The sequence below is a fragment of the Panthera tigris genome, chromosome F2, assembly GCF_018350195.1.
Source record: "Panthera tigris isolate Pti1 chromosome F2, P.tigris_Pti1_mat1.1, whole genome shotgun sequence".
Taxonomy (NCBI): domain Eukaryota; kingdom Metazoa; phylum Chordata; class Mammalia; order Carnivora; family Felidae; genus Panthera; species Panthera tigris.
Genome location: NC_056676.1, coordinates 57,261,901 through 57,284,718, shown reverse-complemented (window position 1 = coordinate 57,284,718; position 22,818 = coordinate 57,261,901). Strand labels below are relative to the sequence as shown.

At 35.5% G+C, this 22,818-nt stretch overlaps 1 protein-coding gene across 3 annotated transcripts in view; it reads left to right on the top strand.

The window, feature by feature from the left end:
* CSMD3 (CUB and Sushi multiple domains 3) overlaps window positions 1-22,818 on the top strand; it is a 1,242,212-nt gene that overhangs the window by 354,099 nt on the left and 865,295 nt on the right. The gene's annotated exons all lie outside the window — the stretch shown is intronic.

Sequence of the window (22,818 nt, the reverse complement as noted above, 5' to 3'; positions counted from 1 at the left end):
TTTCTGATCAGTACGCAAGGCTGACTGACTGCTCTTAAGCCTTCTGGCTAGGTCTGTTCCTTATTGCTTGGAGCTCTGAAGTAAAACAGGGACTATTTCCCTGAAGCCTGAAAAAAATTGCGCTAAGCTATCCTTTACAGACCTTCTATCCTATGTCCCACTCTGGTGCCCCTCGCTCCCCAAAGGGTGGTAGTAATCCTCCAGAGAAAAGACATGTTAATCCTATTGAGTTGTAATCATTGGATTTCTGGTTCCCAAGTTTATGCTTACAGTATGAAAAGACAAATATAAAAATATGTGTAAAACTGAATTCTGTGTATGTGAAAATCAATCTTCATTATGCATTTTAATATCACTTTTGTATGCAATGGTTCATCCGCCGTTATCATTACTAAGAAAACATGAAACTTCAGCTGATTCCAAATGGAAGACAGTCTAGTGACAGACCAATGACTCCCTCAAATGTGTTTAAATGTTTCAGTAAACAGAGTATTTTGAGCAAACATCATTTTGAGATTTGATAAAATATCATATCACCCAATTTGACATAAAAATTATCCCATTTCGATGACTTTTACACTATGCCTCAGGAACTGTATTCACTTAGTGCCACACAGTACTTGAAACATTCAAAATGTAGCTATGGATGAATTTCAAAGTAAGAAAAATAGACAATGAGAGCAGTATTTTGAAATTGTTCTTGACATTATAAAGTTATTGGAATTAGTTTATATATTGAAATATGTTCAGAATTTAAATAATGAAGCTTCTTAGCATATATTAACTATTTTTTTATGTTTTTAAACATTATCTTTTTATATTTGGAAATGCATTTTAATTATATGTGTGATTTATTAATGATTTAAACCAATACATCCAGTTCTTCCTCTTTCATATAATTTTAACGATTTTTACTTATAATGATTTATAGAATTTAGTACATTAAAAAATTAGATTGCTGAGGTCATTGATTGATAGAGTAAAATTTCTACAGGCAGATTTTGTTTTCCAGCTCCATGTTTTTTTTTCTCCAGCTCTATGTTTTAAATGTAAATTCTGTTATACAATGAGCTAGTTTTGAATCTTATCTACAGTAGGGGAAAAAACTGTTGTCACGTATTTTAAGAGTTAACTTAATAGTTAAGTTAGGCTGTAATTCTGCATTGCATCTTGCCTACCTACGTTCCCTTCTACCCCTCCCTCTGTACTTTCTCTTTCATTCATCATTACCTCATTCAAATATTATTAAACTTGTATTAAGTACCAAGCCCTCTGCTAGGAACTGAATATTCACCAGGAAAACTCAACATATTTAGGTCCTCCCTGGGGCAGGACAGAAAAACAAAACAAAACAATAAGCCCACATATTTATGCAAATTGCAAATTGTAGTATAGGTTATGAAAGAAAGAAACGGGGCTGAAATAAATAGTGGACCTCTATTTCAGATAAAATGGTCAGAATAGACCTCTCAGCAGGTGATACTTAAACTGAACTGCAAAAGATGATAGAGAAATTTCTCAGTGTGGAGTGGAATAAAGAATATTCTAGGCATAAGGAAAGTCAGTACAATGCCTTGAAGCAAGAACTAGGTTGGAGTAGTTGATGAAATGAAATACCAAAGTAGTTGGTTTGGGGTTAACAGCAGTAGGAAAGGCACAGTTGGAAGACCAAGCCGTGCAGCTTTCCAGGATTTACAGGAAAGAATTCTGATTTCGGCCTCAATGTAATCAACACCATTGAAGCATTGTAGAAGGAGAGCAACATGTTCTGATTTATACTTTTATAATATCAGTTTTGCTGCTGCATGGGCTATAGATTAAATAAAGTTAGAATTTAAGTGAAGAGACAGGTTAGCAGGAAGATCCTAATGACAGCCTGGATCTAAGTACTGAACCTGGAGATGTTTAGAAGTTGTCATATTCAGGATTTATTGGAGATGCATGAACAGGACTTGCTGGTGATTTAGAGATGAGGGAATGAAGAGAGAGGAAAAAGGAAATAAAGAAGGTTCCTGTTTGGGCAACAGAGTAGGTGGTAGTGCTAGTGGCTCAAAGCCCATCAAAGACTGCCTGGCACACAGTTGGTACTCCATAAATGCTGTTTCATGCCCGAATGGTGGCTTGAATCAATGAGTACATGATAAAAACTGGTGCATATGGAAGGAAATTATGACTTCATTTATTGATGTCAAGGTTGGGATGTTTGTGAGATACCTCCAAGTGGACTGGAGGTGGTTATTGACATGTTTTGGAGCTTCAATTTTTAATTTGTGAATCATTCCTCATTCAATCATGTCCTTTCCGCAAATATTAATTGAACACTTGCCAGGAGCAAGGATCTCTGCTGTTTGAAAGAGAATTGAGAGATAAGGCACAGCCGTGCCCTCAAAAAGTCTACGGTTTCCTAAAGACACAGAAAAATAAATATATTACTATAGCATAGTGCTACAAGGCTAGATAAACAACAAGGTAGAAAGAGTTACCTGCGCTAGAGAAGTCTTAAAAGAATTCTTAAGGGAAATAATGACTGAGATTATGGTGAAAGCCAAGTGAAGAGTTATCAGATTCGTGAAGGAGACAAGGGGGAAAGAAGTTTTTTTAGGAGCAAGGAAAAAAGTGGGACTCACTTGTACTGATGGTAGACACCCTTGCTCTGTTGATTGGGAGGAGGAAGAAAGTGTGGAGGAAAGGTGTGGAAAGACTGAAGTCTGAAAAGTAAACTTTTCAGTAAACTCCTCTGCTGTTTCTTACGGAAGATAAGAATGCCTAAGTTGATCAGCTGATAGCAATATGAACAACAATGTTGAAAAGTTGTATTTTCTCCTCCTTTTGTCCTTTCTACTTTCTTGGTTAATGTATGTTGCCATTAACATTCTGTCTCAGATCTATTCTGTCATCAAAATTGCATGTATTAATCACATCCATATCGGTTCTTGTTTTATAATCTTTTAGTATAAACTTTCTATATTTGTTTATATTTGCTAGTATATAATTTTAAAAATGTAGATGTACTTTATATATTTTGAAACATATACATTATTATATTTCTTACAGGTGTGTGTGTGTGTGTGTGTGAATTCAAGAATTTTTCCAATTTCTCTCCCTCTAGAAAAATGATCACCTCATCATTTCAAAGTCAACTGATTAGCAACATTAATTGAATCTGCAACTTTAATTCTCTTTTGCCATGTAAAATAACATAGTCATACAGATGTCATCTTTTGTGGAAGGTATCATTTAGCAAGGCACACGTTGTTAACACTTTTTTCAAAATCCACATGCTGTACTTATTAGCCATGTAATGGGCGATACATTTATTAACCTCTCTGAGCTAATTTCCTCATCTTCACAGGCCTGTGAATAAGGCTTAATTAAACAAGTGTCTAATAGAGGGCTTGCATAGTACCTATATGCCCCACCAGTGAAACTACTAATTCCAATGTACCTAACAATTAGCTATGTCCCTGTAGACTTCAGGTAGAAAGGTGATGTCTTCAGAAGAAACCACATAATTGGCTAAAGCATTTCAGCTAAAATGATTTATTTATTTTTTAATGTGAAACTATTAAGGGAAAGAGATGGACTAAATATAAAAAAAACTGTATAATTCCCTTTTTTAAATTTTTTTTTATGTTTGTTTATTTTTGAGAGAGAGAGAGACAGACAGAGCGTGAGCAGGGGAGGGGAAGAGAGAGAGGGAGACAGAATCTGAAGTAGGCTCCAGGCTCCACGCTGTCAGCACAGAGCTGGACAGGGGGCTCGAACTCACAAACTTCAAGATCATGACCTGAGCTTAAGTTGGATGTTTAACCAACTGAGCCACCCAGAAGCCCATAATACATCTTTTTATACATTAATTTTTTTCTATCTTTTTGGTTCATTTCCTTACAGTAACAATAAAACAATGCCCCCAAATAATTTAGATGTGAAATATGATTAGATGTTATGAAAAACATTTGAATAAATATTTATTTTAAAAGCTTTCTATTTTAGTTATGATTCTTCATTTGATATCTTAAAATGTAGCATATTAAAACAATGAAAGTACTGTGAACATATCCCCATTTTTCCCCAAATTTGAACTTTAACGATCTTTAGCTATTTGGTAGGATTTTTTCCTATTTTTTAATCACCAGGTTTAGATAGTAAGCCCTTTAGAGAAAGGATTTACTTGTTGTATATTTTTTGGTCATTGGTTTGTTGGTTTGGAAATTTTCAGCCATTGTATAGCATTTCTGAGGTTAGAGCCCCAGCATCTTCAGCTCTAGACTGAGAAAGACTGAAGTGTTATTATATTCCTTGGGTAGAAGGTCTCTGGGTCCAGCTAGGTCTGGGATTTAAATAGCACAGGGCATTCACTGAAGCTTTTACTTGCCTATTCTCATCAGTAGCATTTGAAATAGCCATGGTAGTTGGTTCTAACACATACATCTTCCTAGAAAACAATGGTATACTCTAAAGCACATAATCATATGCGCTGGAAGCATTAACACTCCACACATTTTCCTGAAGGACAAGAGAAGCAGATGCTTCTTCTTTTTTTTTTTTCCTTCCCCCAGTATTTAACACAGTTGATTGTGCATGACTAATTCTTTTGCTAATCTTGTCTGGTGTCAATCTTTTGGTTTTTAGTGGAGGTTTCCTTTGGGGATTTAGCAGCACACATGGCTGACCTGCATGCTTCTTTATCTCCAGGGCTCTAGTAAAATATTAGCACACAAAGCTAAATTGATTTGGAAACATAAGGCACAAAAAAGCTGGTTTTATGCAAATGTTAACACTGTATAAAAAAGCCCTTGGACATCATTTAAAGTGCAGCTTCACCTCACTAACTGGCTCACTGACATTTGGATGGATGCTAAAATTAACCATTTAGAAAATCTTAAGCTTTGCTGTTCCTGGGGCCCTGCATGTAAATGTGGGTGTCCCATACCCTTCTTCACCCCTTGTATGACTGTGCAGCCAAGTTTTCATTTATCATGCCAAGAGAGAAATTATCCAAAAGAACAGAGTATCCAAAAACTCATTTACATTTGGCTTTGGACTTACCTTCCCAGTTATAATTGGCTTTGGACTCTATAAAAATTATTTTGTATTCCCTAACCACATGGTAACTGACATCATGAAAAGGTGACCCAGATAAGTAGTAGGTGGCAAGGTTTTGGATGAACAATATGTGGCTAAAAATTTACCGCTGAGGGCTCTGATTTCAAAGAATACTTTTGTGCTATAGCAACTTTTGTTGTATTAGAATCTGATACATATTTCTTACAATAACACCTTATACAAGATCGGTATTCAAATTATTTATTGAATAAATGAAAATATTGTTTACTTTTATCTGTAACATAAGTCATTAATGAGAGGGATTGGGATTTTCATTTTATTTCTTCTTTGAGTTTTAAAATTAACCAGATGAAAATCTAATTTTGATCAACACATTCACACGTACATAAAAAACACTTAATTTTGAAAAAGGAACTTGTACTACAGCTAAAAGGAAATGGTCAACAAGAATTGCACAATAACGGTCTCCATAAATTTCAATGTAATTCCATTTAACTTAATAGATAATTGTGGACTACATCATTAAAAAAATAAAATAAAAGGAGAGAAAAAAATAGAATAAGAAGTAAGAATTACATTTAACCAACCTAAAGAAAATACACCCTCAGCATTATTGCACTGAATGTGCATTTGACATACAAAAATGTGTATTCTTGTAAGAAAGTATTTGTGTAATACTCATTCCATTTATAATAAATAATAAAACAAAGAAAAATATTGTTATGGACCAGAGTTATTCAGTTCACTTAACTTAGGTAAGAATGAATTTCTTGATGCAAATTGGAAGTCTATAGTTGTTAATTAAGTGGAAATATTGCAGTGTGTAAAATTTTGTCAACATTGCTATACTATAATCATGACTTTGCACAAGAGCATTCTGTATATCGCATAATTTCATTAAAGACTTCAAAAAATATTTATACTTGAAGTAGTTTGCAGATGGATTCGTAATAACCTAATTTTCTTAGACACTTTAGGGATGTGTGTGTGTGTGTGTATATGTGTGTGTGAGTATATGTGTGTGTGAGTATATACACATATATATGCACACAAATATTTGTGATTTTAGACTAACACCTCAATTGTGCATTTAAATACCATTACCAAAACTTCCTGTGTGACAAATATAAATTTCGTATCTGAATTATTGAAATGATTAAAGTTTAAATGTCGTCTTTAAGTTCACATTCTTTTTTAAGTTTATTTATTTATTTTTGAGAGAGAACGTGCACCCTACTTGGGGAGGGGGGCGTGCAGAGGGAGAGGGAGAGAGAGAATCTCAATCAGACTCCACACTGTGAGCGCAGAGCCTGATGCAGGACTGGATCCCATGAACAGTGAGATCATGACCTGAGCCGAAATCAAGAGCCAGTTACTAGAAGGGCTGAGCCACCCAGGTGCCCCTACGTTCACATTTTTGAAAAAATAATCCAGAGTAGTAACTGAAAAATACTATAGAAGTGTTACAATGATCATTTTTTTCATAAATCATTATAATCCTATGACTATGATTTAGTAATAAAATAAATCTGAAATGTAATGTGCATTCTACATGCCAGTTGTTTACGCAATATGAAATTTTGTAGTGTATGTTTAACTAATTTTTCTATTGATTCTTTTTTCAAATTTAGAGGATGAGAGATTGAGATAGAAATTTTCCATAAACATATTCATCCATCATGTGTGTTTTGGCCTCAGGAGGGACTTTCTAGAAAAAGTAAAAACAAAACAAGCGATCCTAGTTTACTTTGTCTTTAGATTGGTTTGGTTTCCTCTCCTCTTTTGGGCATCTCCTTCCAGCTCCCCGTGTCACCTCCATCATTGTGTATGCTGGTGTATTCTATGCTTCACTTTTTCTCACTGGTTCTTCATATCACACTGCAGTGTATAGAGTGGTAAAGCTGTCCTCTTAGAAGGCTTCGTTTGAAATGGCTCTGCCACTTAACAGCTGTGTGATCAAGGGCAAGTTACAGACCTTTCTCTGCCTCAATTTCCTCTCCTGTAAAATACAAATAATTTTATTTTTTTCTATTTTCTTTAAACAGTTTCTTTTTCTTTTTTTTTTTTTTTAGTGTTTATTTTTGAGATAGAGACAGAGCATGAATGGGGGAGGGTCAGAGAGAGGGAGACACAGAATCTGAAGCAGGCTCCAGGCCGCAAGCTGTCAGCACAGAGCCCGGCGTGGGGCTCGAACTCATGGACTGTGAGATCACGACTTGAGGTGAAGTCGGATGCTTAACTGACTGAGCCACCCAGGAGCTCCTCTATTCTCTTCATAAGAGGTATTACTGTGTAAATTTGATGATCTATTTTAAAGGCTTAGAACAATGCCTTCATGTGCAAAATGAATACTACCCATTTTTTTAAATGTTTATTTATTTTTGAGAGAGAGAACGTGCACAATTGGAGGAGGGGCAGACAATGACGGAGAGAGAGGAACCAAAGCAGGCTCTGTGCTGACAGCAGAGAGCCCAGTGTGGGGCTTGAACCCACAAACGTGGAGATCATGACCTAAGCTGAACTCAGTGGCTCAACTGACTAAGCCACTCCGGTGCCCCACTACTATCCATTTTTAACCAAAACTATCTAGTTTATGTTTTATTAAATATCTACTTTCTTCTGAATTTCACTGACTAGAAATAGATTGCAAAGCAAACTAATATTTAAAACATAGTAAATTCAGGAGCAGATTGAGAGACAGCCTATATTAAGCAATTAGGCTCTGCAGAACTCTTCCAATTATACTAAAAGTGCTCTCATAATTTGCCTTTTCACAGGGTTTCTCATGGACAAGGATTTGCTACTTTTTTTTCTTTCTATTCTATTCTTACTATTCTCTTGTAGCAGAAAATTAGAAACAAACAGTAGCAGTGAACCTGTCATTTAACAGAAATGGTAAGAGTGGAATGAGATATGTGAGCCTGTGAATGGTTTATCCACCCCCTGCTATGGCAATTTTGCCAGAGGGAGTAACAAGTCAATTTTGCCATCACCTTGCCAGAACCTTCTCTTCATCCACAAAAATAAAACTTCAGGATACTGATAAAGAAAACAGAAAACATGCTACTGAGAGACTGCTGGGAATATTTAGGCCAACAGACATGCCCTATCAAAATAATGATAATTTTACAAATAACACACCAACTTAGATAAGAAACTCACAGAAATTAATTTAGGTCACACAATTCATTAGCATCACATTTATTCCTGGGTCTCTGTGATCCTAGGGTACCCAGTTTTAAGCTCAACATAATACTGCCTATCAAATAATTTTCCAAGACATTTCATGGGCATACACACACCATATATATATATATATATATATATATGTATATATATATATATAATTTAGGTGTCTAACATAAGCCAGCTGTGTTTTATACTTGGGATAAGGCTGTGACTCATGAAGTTAGTAATGTAGTGAAGGTCACATGACATTAATACTCTAGAAATAAATGAGAAAACAATAAAAATACTGAATAGTGATAAACTAAATAAAGAAAATATAACAAGTGATGTGACAGAGACTGATAGGGGACTATTTTAGCTGATAAAGTCATTGCATTAGTCAAGGAAGACCTCATTGGTTTGAATGCAGTCATAAAGTCAGCCTCCAGAGATCTTGAGGAAGAAGCTACCAGCCTAGAGAATAGTTAAAGTCCTAAAGTTGGAAGGAGCTCTGTTAAATTAAAGAAAATGAAAAATGAGCAGTATGGCTTGAGTTTACTGAGAAGTTTATGAGTTAATATCATTTAAGGTCATGGTAAGGACACTAGTTTTATTTCAAATTCAAAGAAAGGCTATTACAGTGTCCCAAACAGGAATGTCAATAACATAATTAAATTTTAATTAAAAAAATACTTCTGGCTTTCCTGTAGACAATACATTTTTATATGTTTTTATATTTATTTATTTTTGAGAGAGAGGGAGAGAGAGTGAGTGAGTGGGGGTGGGAGGCAGAGATCGAGAAAGTCACAGAATCCGAAGTAGGCTCCAGGCTCTGAGCTGTCCTCACAGAGCCTGATGTGGGGCTCGAACTCATGGACCACGAGATCATGATGTGAGCCTAAGTCGGACACCTAACTGAGCCACAGAGGAAACTTGAAAATACATTTTAATAGGGTAAGATAAGAAAGAGGAATTGAAGTTAGGATGGAGATTGAACATTGAGAAACGATGGAGCATAAATAAGTAAACCCACCAAAAACATAGAAATAAATAAATATTTGTATACAGATTTAAAGTTAATGGCATACTTATTGGCAAAAAGAAAATGAAGACTAATATATAGCTACTGTTACTCATATTAAACCTGTTTCTTATATTAAAAGAACTCATTTCCCATCAGGGAAGATTTGTGGAATACACATATTCTAGTTTAATGACTGGTTATTATTCTTAGTGTTAGACAAAGTTAAAGTGTCTCTTAATAAAATGATTTACATCTACCCCTGAATGATAAAATCAAGGGGTCAATAAGCTTTAATTGGAGGGGGAAATACTCTAATTTTACAAGAAATCATTCAAAGTCCACTTATAGTCAGTGATATCCTCCAAAACCATTCTCTTCCATATCATTTAAGAGATTTTGGCCACCCATTGATTATCAAGCCTATTTCTAAGCACTGAAAATACAATGATGAGAAAAATATACATTGTTTCTGTCTATACAGGGTCACATTCTTACTGTTTAAATGAGCCTATCATCATAAAATAAATTTACAGAGTCGCTCAAATTTACAATTTTCCATTTTCAAGTAAACTGGGCTCAAGTTCTTAATTTTGGATTGGGTAAAACACTGTATGAGATTTATAACAATGAACACAGGTCATAAATGACTTTTTAGTTTTCAGGCCTACGAGGTAGAACAGAGAGAAAGCATCTCAAAAGTACATCAAATTTATTTATTTAATTGTTTATTGATTTGGGGGATGGAGAGAGAGAGGGAGAGAGAATCCCAAGTAGGCTCTGTGCTGCCAGAATCTGACATGGGGCTGGAACTCACGAACCTTGAAATGATGATCTGAACCAAAACCAACAGACCCTTCACCAACTGAGCCACCCCAAAGCCCCTCAAAGATATATCAAATTTAAATCTGAAAATGAGAATTCTTTATTTCTGGAAATTTTCTGTAAAAATCCATTTGACAAAATGAGTTGCAGTGGGGTGAATTTACAGTAGGACCATGTTGCAATACTAAACAAATGTTCATGGTTGTTCAATATATATTTATTTGTCACCCATGCAATATCCATCAGAGGTGTGGTGACCCCTATTGATCTTATAGTTATTGCCAGCTGTGGTTATTGTTATCTTGAGAGGTTTGTGAATTAAGATTGTTCAAGGCCATGGTAAGGACATTGATGTTATTCCAAATTCATGGAAAACCGTTAAAAAGTTTCAAACAGGGGAGTATGTATGACATCTGATTTCCATTTTTAAAAGGTATTCTAGGCTTCCCTGTAGAAAGTAATATAAAGGATAAGAAAAGAACATAGGTTTTAGGTTGTGGTCTATGTCATTCCTATGCTGGGAGGAGGTCAAAGGATATTTTTAAGGACCAGCCTTGGATGTGACTTAAGGCCCTTTTGCCCAATTCCCATTAGACAGCCTTTAGCTTGAAGGCACTATCCTAAAATCCTGGGTGCCGGTGATATGCAGTCTTGCTGAGGAAACAAGAGCAATAAACATCATAATATTGTTTCTTCTTAACAACATTTCTAATCAGAATTTGGATGCAAAGGTTTCTTGTATCTGAATAACTTTCTTCTGTTTTACTAGCCTCAACCACTGCTTTAAACTCCTACAGTTTCTAAGAGCTCCGCCTCCAGATGAGAATCAGTAACCCCTCCTACTGAAATTTATGTAATCAATAATGATGAAATAAACAAAGATTTTAGAAAGAGTAATTGCTACCAAAACCAGTTAATATGTTTTATTAATATTAAAGATTTCCCTTCAACCGTTGAATGGATGTTGAAAAAGATTGAGCTCAATGACCTAGATTGCAGAATTGACAGTGTATCTGGAGGATAGTTGAAATAGAATAGATATTGTCATCTTGGGAGAAAGTATAGATTATAAAAAGAGCAGTAGCAGCCTGTTATGAAAATAACTGGCAGGGGAAGAGGAGGCAGTGGGATGATGGATAAGAAGTGGTTACAGGGATGCTTGGGTGGCTTGTGCAGTTAAGGGTCCAACTTTGGCTCAGGTCGTGATCTTGTGATTTGTGAGTTTGAGACCCTGATCAGGCCCTCTGCTGTCAACGTAGAGCCTGCATTGGGTCCTCTGTCTTCCTCTCTCCTCTTCTCTCTCTTTCAAAATTAAATATTTAAAAAAATAAGGAAAAAGAGAAATAGATAGGTACAAGTGTAATCAGAAAAGTATTTCAAAAAGAAGCCAAAACAAAGGAGAGTTTTCAAAAGGAATGAGTTAGTAATCACGTTACATGCCACAGAGAGGCCCCTTAAAACATATTGAACATGTATGTGTTCTTTAGGAGATCAATGGTGAAGTTAGGAAAAGGGTTTCAATAGAGTGTGCAGAAAAACAAGATTGCAGTCAATTAAAGGGTGACTAGAAGGTAAGTAAGTAGAGGCATTAAACAAAGGTAAATTTTCTGAGGAATTTGAAAAGGGAAGAGGGGAAATTGACTGTCAGGAAAAGATGGTTAAAGAAAAATTTACTCTAAGAAAAGGGGGGAAAAAAAGAACAATTCACTCTGACTTGCACTTTGGGGGTAGGGGTGTTGGCTTCACTTGTATTTGGGCGTGTGGGATGGTGTTGGAGACAGATTTATCAGCTTAAGTGATCCCAGGTGGAGTGAGGACCTGGCATTAGGCAGAAGATGGGGTCAAGTACCCAAGTGAATGGATTCAATATTTTGCAGGAGAACTAGTCCAGTATTCTTGATTCTAATTAGGCATTAGAATCCCCTAGGGACCTAACAAGAAAAAAATTGCCCTACACTGGCGTCATTATTAACCGAGTAATTAAGAATCTTGGCATTTACTCCATTGTCAATCAATTAAACAAGAATTTGGGGGTAAAGGATGAATAATAGGCATTTTAAAATGTTCCTCACATGTTTCTAACGTTTAGTTTATGTTTAAACAAAGTTGATAGAATTTGGGAAATTTGGAGGGAATTAATACCCTAAATATACTACTCACTTTTGAAAATGGAGTAGCATTAGCAGTTGCCTTCTGAGAGTAAAAAGCATTAACGCGTGTGGGGACTCAAGGAGTGCGATGAAGATGAAACCAATGGTGTAAACAGGCCAGGGATTTTATAAAAGAGGGGAACTGTGATGGTGTCTGCCTTTTCCCTGAAACAGTAGTTCTCAAACTACAAATTTCTGAGCTCTTCCCTACACCGACTGAATCAAATCCTCTGGGACCCAGCAGTCAATGTTTCAAGCCCATGAGATGGGGCTCATTCATGCTAACCTTTGAGAACTGCTGACCAAGCCAATCATGAATGTCTGCATCACCATCTCAGGGGATTTAGGAAGAGGTGGGCCAGATTTGACCAGTCTCTTAGAGATTGAGGGGATACCCCATGATATATTTACCAACTTGGACAGAGATGTGTGCTTTTGAGTTATTTTCCCTTTGACTTCATAATGCTTTTAATTAAAATAAAGCATGTATACAGACAAGTCATAATTCACAAGGGTATAGCTTCGTGAATTTTCACATAGCAATACAGCCTTGTTACTATCACCCGGGTCAAGAACAGGATATTACCAGAAAGTCAAAAATCTCTGGAACACTAACACTCCCTCCCAGTCACTATCCTGTCCTTCCCTGAAAGTGAATATTCTTCTGATTCTAGCACACACATTGATTTTACCTATTTTCAACTTGAGAAAATTGAATCTTACTGTATGCACTCTTCAACCCGTGTTCTTCTTTGTGAGATTGATTATATTCTTGAATGTAGTAGTAGTTTATTTTTAGAGACATTGATACATTATAATACTAAACTACTCTCTCTTTATTCTGTTCCATTAGTTGACTGGCCTGTATTTACTTTTAATTCCTAATTGTTTTGATTAGTGTAGCTGTATGATAAGTCTTAATAAGCTTTATTTTCCCCTTCACGATTGTCTTAATTATGCCTAGCTTTTTTTGCAATTCTAGATAAATTAAAAAATCAGCTTGTCAATTTAAATACATGCATACATACACACCAAAATTTTCATTGGGATTTCAGTAAAACCATAGATTAATCTGAGGAGTACCAACATTTTTAGATTGCCAGTCTGAAAGCATAGAATATGTACTAACATTGATTTGTATTTTTCTTGCTTTATTAGTTTTGTTTCTAAATATTTGAAATTTTGTCCTATCAGAAATAATATTTTTAAAATTCCAGCGTGTAATTGTTCAGTGCTGAAATATTTATGTTAATGCCTGTATATTAGTGATCTTGCTAAATTCACACATTATGTGATATATTTTGTCTGGCGATTGTCTTGAATATGCCACATTTATAATTCAGCAAATAATATTTACAAAAATTTAAAAAAAAGGGGGGCACCTGGGTGGCTCATTTGGTTAAGTGTACAGCTCTTCGTATTGGCTCAGATCTTGATCCTACAGTTTGTGAGTTCAAACCCTGCATCAGGGCTATCAGTACAGAGCCTGCTTAAGATTCTGTCTCTCCCTCTCTCTCTGCCTGTCCCCTGCTCATACACTCTCTTTCTGAAAATAAATATTGAACAAATACATATATGTATATATATATACACACATATATATGTACATATATACATACACACACACACATATATATAATTCAGCAAATAATAAAGTTACATTTTATTGAATTTAAATATGCAGAAAAATCTAAAACATAACTCACTTCTACCTTGTGGGTGCTGAATAGCAATAAGCACTTTCCAGTTAAGGTCTCCTTTCAATTATGAAGCTTTTGCCATGCAACATACATCTTGTTCTCATTCATTCATTCATTCATTCTCAAGTTAGTTAACATACAGTATAGTCTTGGCTTCAGGGGTAGAATCCAGTGGTTCATCACTTACATACAACACCCAGTGCTCATCCCAACAAGGACCCCCCTTAATGGCCATCACCCATTTTTCCCATCCCCATCAACGCTGTTTGTTCTCTGTGTTTGAGTCTTTTATGGTTTGCCTCCTTCTCTATTTTTATTTTATTTTTCCTTCCCTTCCCCATGATCTTCTATTACCCTAGAAGATTGCTGTGACCCAGCAATTGCACAACTAGGAATTTATCCAAAGGATACAGGAGTGTTGATTTGAAGAAGCACGTGCACCCCAATGTTTATAGCAGCACTATCAACAATAGCCAAATTATGGAAAGAGCCCAAATGTCCACCAACTGATGAGTGGATAAAGATGATGTGGTATGTGTGTATACACACACACACACACACACACACACACAGTGGAATACTAATACTACTCAGTGACGAAAAAAATCAAATCTTGCCATTTGCAATAATGTGGATGGAACTGGAGGGTATACTAAGTGAAACAGAGAAAGACAGACATCACATAATTTCACTCATATGTGAAATTTGAGAAACATATATCTTGTTCTTAAATTTTATTTGGCAATTCCTCTCATTTTTCCACTTAATTTTGACTTTTGCTCCAATAACCATACTACTCCACTACTTTGAAATAGTGATATATTCCTTGTATTCTCTTTTTATTCTACTCAGATCAAATATAATTTTATGATCAGTTCAAATAATTATATTTTACTCATTTACCTGTTTCATACTTAATTCAGTACATGCAAATAAACATCTATTCTATGTAGATTTTTTTTTAATAATAGAGGTATAATGTGAACTAAAATAAGTACCATCCATATCTTTATAGAGTTTACAGATTAGAGGGAGACAGAGATTTCAAATATCTATGTGGGGGAAAAGTCTCTTATCAACATGTGGCCTCTTAGGTCACGTGGGGCACAATATCCAGATAACATAAGGAGAAAAAAAACAATGCATATGATCTTGTGGGAGGTTTTTATAGGCAAAGCTTGCAGTGGTAGCTGATGTCTATTCACCATAACACAGTTACATCGCCGAGCCTAGCTAAAGGAGCACAGGAAAATTTGCCCTGGTTGAGCAGCTGCCTCCACTCCAGTTATAACAGCACATGTGAAAGTGGAACAAAAGTTTTGGTGCTTAGGTAGTTGTCTCTGCCACACCAGAATGCCAAAAAAAACTTTTGCCTCTTTTATCAGTGGTTTTTAGTTTTCACCACGTTTGGAATTTATTTTTTGGCCATTATATCTTCAAATAGTTTTCTGTGCTTCCTCTCTGCTCCACTACCTTTTGGAAATTCAGTATCATTTATACCTGCTATAAGGCCCATTGAACAATTATTTTCATTTATAATAATGCATATTTTGTCTCTTAAGGTTTTATTTGGTTATACTGTATATCTTCCCTTCCTTCCTCACTACATTCACTGTGTTCACTTTTTTCTGTAAAGGGCTATATCATGAAAATTCTAGTCTTTGCCTGGTACATATGGTCTCTATCATACATTTATCTTTGATTCTAGTTTGTTTTTCACCTGTTTTTATAATTCCTTAAAATTATGAAAATGATGCTTGGCTCTTAGGCAATACAAAAACAGGGTACAGGCCAGATATAGCCTGAGATGTAGTTTGCCAACCCTTGCTTTAAATAGAAGAAAATAGTTATAATTCCATCATCTTGATCATTTTTGTTCAGTTTCTATTGAATAATAGTTCTTTTAGTAAGGAGTCATATTTTGCTGCTTCTTGAGGTGGCTACTTATTTTTCACTAGATGTTGAACGTTGTAACTTTTAAGTTATTGAGTGTCTGGATTTAGTTATCTTCGTTTAAAGAATGTTGAGTTTTCTCCTGATACAAAATGAAGTTACATTTGGTTCAGTTAGTGTCTTTTGAAGTTTATTTTTAAAATTCCTTAGGGCAGTTTTAGAGTAAACTTTAGGGATAGTTTAGCATCTCTAATGAAGTTCCTTCTTTCTGAAATTTCTACTGAATACTCTGGTTATTTAAAAAGGACACTCCACCCTACCTGGAGGGATTTGCCAACTATTCAAGCCTGTGTGTTCTCTTGGAGCCATTCAGCACAAAGATCCTTGGTCTCTCTTTGCCAGTCCCTATGGAATTTTACCCTTTACGTGTATATTTGCTTGTATTTAGCAAATACCCAAGTCATTACGTTGCAGGTTTTGTGAGTAGTTTTCTGCAGAGCTCTCTCTCTGGAATCCTGTCTTGCTACTATGGGAACATCATGCTTCCTGAACATCATGTTCTACTTATAGTCCTGGTCTCTGGTCCTGAAAGTGCTTCTAGATAGAAAGCCAGGCAGTTATAGGACTCTTACCTTCACTCCTCTCCTTTCTGGAAATCACAATTCTGTATGGCCCTGGTGCAATGTTAAAAAGTTTTATTTTTCTCAGTTTTTATGTTTTTTTTTTTAAGAAAAGCATGTAAATTTGCTCCCTGTTATGCCATGGCTCCCTCTTTTAAAAAAAAATTAATGTTTATTTATTTTTGAGAGAGAGAGAGAGAGGGAGAGAGAGGGAACGAGAGAACATGGGTAAGTGCAGACAGAGAGGGAGACACAGAATCTAAAGCAGGCTCCAGGCTCTGAGCTGTCAGCACAGAGCCCAATGCGGGGCTTGAACTCATGGACTGGGAGATCATGACCTGAGCTAAAGTCAGACGCTTAACTGACTGAGCCACTCATGCACTCTTGTCATGGCTCTGTCTTGATTTAAAGATTTCTTTCCCCCAAGTCTTTAAATAATTTAAATAATCATTGAATGAATGCTTTTTTTATTTCTTGGAAATTTTAAGCTGAATATTTAAAAAATCCACATATTAATTATTTAGTGCGTTCGTTACCTTACCCTCTTATTTCCAAACATGTCTCTTAAGAAGATAAATTAAGAAGGTAAATCAAGGCAAGATACTTTCTCCAAAGCATATTTGAGTATTTAGGGTACTTAGGAATAAACCCTCAATGTTGAATGCCATTATGCTTAGCTTTCTTTCCCTTTCTGTGAGGTGTTCATCTGGATGAACGATGAAGGCTTTTCTTCCAGTTGTTATACATCTCTGATGAATTTAATTTTATCTATTTTGGTATAAAAGCAGCTGAAGGAACCGGACTGAGAAATGAAAATGATAACAACCCTTTAATTTTCTCTATAATCATCAAAAATCTACTTCTCTTTTCCTTAAAACATGGAACAGCATTATGTGTTGTGCCTTGAAAAACATAAAACCACTGTTCTAGAAGATGTACAATTTAACTACTCTGTTGCTCAGTTTTCTTCTCTATGAGAAAAGTGTTTCTCCTTAAGTACAAAGATGCATAAGGCTGAACCATGAAATGCAAACAGGGAGAGGTATAGAAATGAAATGGTTGCTCTGCATATGTAATACAATGGATAATTTGTTAATGTTATTGAAATAGTTTGTCAAGAGGTACAACAGTGATGTCTGTCTTCAAAGGAACAAGAATCCCCACATAGATGTCAGTTTTACTTGACTACTAATGGAAGATTGAGATTTAGCAAGGGAGAGTTGCAAAAGCTTTCCCATGATATAGTCTGGTATTGGATTGAACGCTTAGCATCTGGAATTCAAGTGTACACAATTTCTACAATTTACAGTTAATTTCTCTTTATTGATAAACAAGTCTATTTCCTATCACCCCTGTACCCCATCCCTAAGGTATTTCAGAAGAAGCCAATAGCAGGGCTGAGCACAGTATGAGATCAATATCTGAAAAGATGTGCTACAGAAAACTGTTTTAAGTGTTTTCTGTTTTTGTTTTTTAGTTTTTTATCCTTTTTTTTTTTTTTTTTAACTGTCATGGTTTGGAGCCGTTCCAATTTGCAAGATTTAAATGAAATGTATGGTCTCATACTCAAACCCCAAACAAGCTCTGGTATTTTCAGTATCTCAATGAGTGTCATAGAAATTAAAAGCAAATAATTTAATTCTTAGAAAAATATTGAACTTTTTTCTTAATATTTATACTTCAATACAATGAATTTTGATTTTATTTGGGACTTTTCTCCCTGCTCTACAGGTAAGAGATTAAAGAGATTGTTTACTAAGTTTACATAAATTCAGTTATTTTAAAATTCAGGAGTGGAAGTTATTTGATGATAGCTTCATAAGATTATAAACAAGGAAAATTAATTTTAATAGAATTTGATTTTAAATGTCATAATTTTTATCAATAGATTTGAGTACATTAAGAACTTAAGAGAGAGTTGATAGCATTTTCCCCAGACAATTGGAATAAGTCCTAAGTCAAAAAGATTATTTTTTAGAGTGCTTTTTCTTAAAAGACCATATTGTGCTCAGTGATTATATTGGCTGAATTGGTTGTTTTCTTCCTGTTGTACAATAGATTGATTCTGGGAGCTTCTTAACATACAACTCTCCATCATCCAGCTTATGTATACATGCATGTAGTTTTTAAAGTAGCGTACTTTAAATCTTATAACCTATACACCTTTCTTAGAACAAGAGCAGAGTAACAACCAAGCTTATTATTATCCTCTATATTCTTTAAATAATAAGCAATTGCATTTTGAAGCCAACATAACTTCTAGTTAACTACAAGAGAAGTCTAAGATATTTAATCACATTGTTTTACTATTTAGGTGAAAAAATATTGTTGTTACAAACAGGCCTAAGAGGAGTATTCCAATTTATTTTATCATGATGCTATTTATTCTTACGTACCTCCAAAGATCTAACTAATCTTTTGAAGATACTGAGATAAAAATATGCTAAGACACTGAAAAAGAAGAGATTGTTTATCTTTTTGAAAGCAATAAAGCATGGAAAAAAATTGCCCGAACTCATGATTCAGCCCCCTAATGTGATCCTCTATTCTCCCCTCTGTCATCTCCAAAGAGCTGTCAGAATATTTTCAACACCAAAATCCAATCATGTCATCTCTGCTGAAAACCCATCAGTAACTTTCCATTTCTCTGGAGAAACTCCATAAGGTTGTCAGAAAGGTTCTACCACGTCTAGCCCCTATTTGCCCTTCCAACCCTAACCGAGCCCCTCACTGTCTTGGCAACAGCACACGGATTTCCTTTCTGTTTGGAGAATGCCCATTTCCTCCAGTGGAAGTGTCAGTGCACCCGCTGAGAACACTTTTCATTCTGTTTCTCATCTAGTTGATGACTGCTGTTCACCCTTTGGGTTTCTAATCTAGCATCACTTCCTCAGAGAATCTGTTCCTGAATGCCCTAACTAGTTCAAAGCCCAAATATATGACATCAGTACTAAATGCTCCTTCTTCCCTGGCCTGGCAGAAATGTAATTTTAAGTGTTTGTTTTCATTTGTTTAGAACCTCACACTCTAATTGTCAGAATGCTCCACGGGGCAGAGGTTACCCTAACTTTTGATCATCGCTGTAGCCTGAGAGACTAACACAGTTCCACTTTGTACCTTATAAATCTCAATGGATATTTCTTAAACATATGACCAAATGAATTGACTTTAAAACCCGCAGAAAGTTTGTAAAAATAACCAATATGATCCCATGTGTGTCTGGAGTCTGTTAAGAAATGGTTCTCTTGAACAAACTTTGTGAATCCTGCCCTTTCTGTGAATTGTTGGACAGAAGATGTTGCAGACAACACAAATCAAACAGGTGAATGTGGTGGCCAAGACAGAATGATGCTGAAGAAACTCAAGGACCAACTCACTTTGACCAGTGACCAGGCAATATTACTTAGCAGAGAAAGCATAGCACTGGATTTAAGGGTTTCATAACTTATTCTAATGCTGCCTTTCAATTGTTCTAGCCCCGTTATAAAATAAAAATTTTGGTTTAGGTAATGCATTCTGCTATAACAGTTTATGATTATAGAAAATGTATTGGCTTTTATAAGTATTGTATTAAATCTAGGCCAAATTACAATATAAGGGTTATAATGTTCAGATAGGGCTAACTATTGTATATCTAACGTGTACTAAAAGCAACCTACCTATTTCACAATTTTGTCACATACTGATGCTCTGTTAGTCTCTGTAGTAATAAAGAGATCAAACAGAAGTACTGAACAAAGAACTTGATACAAGAATTGGTAAGAGCATTGGTTTCAATGCTGGAAGATCTGAGTTCCCACCTTGTTTTCAAGTGCAAGGCACTCATACTTTGGAGTTGAAATTATTTTGCTGTAAAATAAAAATTTCCCAAGGAAGAGCTATTTTACAAGTTGTGCTCCATCTCATGTATCAGGAGTTTGGGTTGATTTCTCTCTTCTGTGAGGCTACATTGAAGAACTTCAAGGAAACCATGCAGAGAAATTGATTTGTATGCCCTGTAGTTTTGGGGACACAGTGTATTATTATTAAACCATGGTTGAAATACTTAAATGTCGATTATAAAGCCATCAGTCTGCAGTTGGGGAGAAACTGCATTTCCACAGAGGATGAATAAATGAGGTATATTTTCATTTGACCAAATGAAGTGTTTTTGTGCTGGAGTTCTGGTCTCGAATTGTCTTAAATCCTGCCCAAGAGCCCCACCTGGAAGGATAAGCATTCATAGTTGGAAAGAGATTGAAGTCTATTATTCTATACCCATGGTATAAGTGAGAAATGTAGGCAGCCAGACAGACACATTCCCCCGCAACAAGGGAACTGATTGGGACACCTCTGAGGATCCCGTGAAAAGACTCATGAGCATCTTTCTTTTATCATCTGCCAAAGCCCCTGCAAATGGTACCAAATCAGTGTCAGGCAAATAAAAAGATTCATGTCCCCTAATCCCTTCTACTCCAAACTAGGAAGAATCACAGAATGCTCAGTGTGTAGGGGAGGATGAACAAAAATGCTCAGAGGGAAAAATAAGAAAGAAGAGACCACACCTCTGCCTTACCTCTGCCCCATCTGCCATAAGCCCAAGCTAGGGAGAGCCAAGAGTCTTAATCCAATGAAGTCAGTTATTTTTCATGTAGGTAGGACTAGACATATTAATCAATGAACTGAGATTCTTGAATGAAAAAAGATTTTTTTCTTTCATCTGAATGTCAACTACAATGTTCTATGTTTGTCTAATATTGTATCTAGAGACGGGGAAATAAGCATCTCACAGAGCTATGGTTTGAATAGGTTGTGTACTAGTTATACTACAAACATACGATAGTGTAACATTTTATTTCCAAAGTACTACTCAATACTGGTATTGGTCCAGGGAAGACAAAGATTAGAAGTAATTTGAGGTCAGGGCTAGGGGAGTGCAGGATATGTTTACCAGAGGTTAAAGTAAAGGTATTGAGGGAAAATACTGTGTGTTCGGGGAAGAAAAGTGTAGTAATGTGTTTCATAGTCTAGACAGGATGACAAGTTCATTCCAATTACCCAACATATTTAAGAGAAAGGTCATGCAATAAAAATAAATATAAGTTTTACAGTAGTGGGTGATAAAAATTAAATATCTTTTAAGAGCAATGTACTTATGCTTTGAATTACGGGGTTAAATGGATAGTGTCAGAAAGAACCTAATGTTATTTGATGCATACAGTGTAATACTAATGTTGTCCCTAGTACCAAAGCATTTTGCTATTCCTAGACCATTGAGAGGTTAAATAGGATGATGCCCATCTCTATTTATTAAAGTTATGGAGTATTACGTCATAGATCTCGTCATGATAGAGCCAGAGTTTTTCTCCCAACATTTGATTTGAATTGATGGAATTTTCTGAGTGACTCAAGAAAGCAACAAAAATCTTGAGACAATTTATTGAACAAGAAACTAATAACCTGTTAATTTGAATGTCCTAAACACTGTTGTAAAACAAGGAAGTTTACCTTATATATCTCACACTAAACACAGATGGTCATGTAACCCCTCTGTTAGAATACACCACTGGCCAAAAGTAGACTTGGGGAGAACCTATGACCTCTGAGAAATGGGGACTTTAGGTCCCAACACAAAGTTAGTAGAAAATTTATTTATAGTATTGTATATACATATATAAATACATAGCAAAATAGGTTTACATTATTTAGTGGAGTTACAGGGAATATGTTATCAAAGATTTTAGTTACTATATTATTTCTCTCTAAAGTTTCCTGGATATATGATGTATTATTTAACAAGTGTCCATTTAATTATTTATTTTAAAAGAGCAAGTGAGAGCAAATGCCTGCAAGTACAAGCAGGGGAGGGGCAGAGAGAGAGGGAAAGAGGACCAATCTCAAGCAGGCTCCTGCTGTTAGCACAGGTCCTGATGTGAGTCTCGAACACATGAATTGTGAGTTCATTACCTGAGCCTAGATCAAGAGTCAGATGCCCAATTGACTGAACCAGTCAGGCGCCCCTGTGATGTATTTTTATTTAACGTTTAATTTCACACTTTCAATAGCTTTCAAACATGCCACCGGCAAAAATTATATTCTCTCTTAAATTGTTTCTTTATTTTGTATGTACCTACATTAAAAAAAATAAAAACAAAGCTCAGCCCTACCATAAACCTGTCCAAAGTGATTAAAGATTTTGCATGACAAGCCTTAAGAATGATGTTGCTTTTGTTTTATTCATCACCTAATCAATGAAAATAAAATCTTGGTCTTATCCTGAGATCTACTAGCACTGTAGATTTTTGACTTGCTTTCATTGCTATTTCAACTAATGGTTATAACATTGTCAAGACAGGGTTTATATTTATGTATGTGCTGAAAATGTTTTCATGGAC